This window comes from Solanum pennellii, chromosome 12 (assembly GCF_001406875.1).
Source record: "Solanum pennellii chromosome 12, SPENNV200".
Lineage (NCBI taxonomy): Eukaryota > Viridiplantae > Streptophyta > Magnoliopsida > Solanales > Solanaceae > Solanum > Solanum pennellii.
The window spans coordinates 54,991,318-54,992,408 of NC_028648.1; the positions used below are offsets into that span (position 1 = coordinate 54,991,318).

Consider the following 1,091-nt stretch of genomic DNA (forward strand, 5'->3'; position numbering starts at 1 on the left):
ATGGCATTGCCTAATCACAACATGACTAGAGAAATGTTGGCTGCTCAGGCACACTATTCAACTTGGAATTCCAGATATCATCAACTCTAATGCTGTCCCCATAAAAAATAATGCTAAAACTCTGGATTATATTATATGTCTCATGTGTATTCTAGTTCATGCCGGTTTCTTTAATCAAACCTAGGCTAATGATAAAGAAGAAGAGAGTTATTTACTTACTCCACCTTCACGTCTCCTTCTTATAAATGAACAATTGAGTCAAATCCCCTTTCTGCAAATGCAACTAGATCCAAATGTCATTTATCCATCACACTTACTTAGCAAATGGATCAAGAATGCTGATGACGACCGGATTACTCCATTTGCAATTGCTCATGGGAAGGACCCAAAACTTAACCTTCAATTTAATGAAGCCATGGCTAGTGATTCCCAATTGGTTATAAGTGTGGTGATTGAAAATTGTAAGGGAGTTTTTGAAGGATTAAAATTATTGTCGAGGCACTTCTCGAAATAAATTGCATTGTCTTTGATTTTCCACATGTCATTGAAGGATATAGAGGGATCAAGAACCTGAGCTATGTGGGAGGAGACATGTTTAAGTCTATTCCTTGTGCCAATGTGATTTTACTTAAGGTAACTTTGTCATACAAATGTTACTCCATTTTATATATTATTACTGCAACTTTCTTCTCTATATCAGAATAGAGTTATTTATGTTAATGGTTTATGCTTGATGACAAATGATCAATAAGTAGTGGATATTACATGATTGGAGTGACGAAGAATGCATCAAAATATTGAAGAAATACAAAGACGTAATTCCAAGCAAGGAGAAGGGAGGGAAGGTGATCATCATTGACATGGTATTGATGGATCGTAACCTAGAGAAAGGAGATGACAAGATGGATCATTAACCTAGTGCTGGTTTTAGTTACTACAACGTTATTCCTATTCTGGGATTGAGATCTATTGTTGAGGTTTTTCCTTAATCTATGGAATAGGATATTAATAAGATACTTTCTTGTGGTACATAGGAAAAGTGGCATTCCTCATTGTTATTCAACCTGTATTATAAGATTAGCCTAAAACGA

At 35.2% G+C, this 1,091-nt stretch overlaps 1 pseudogene; it reads left to right on the forward strand.

Moving 5' to 3' along the window:
- Nucleotides 1-1,091, forward strand: LOC107006373 (annotated as a pseudogene).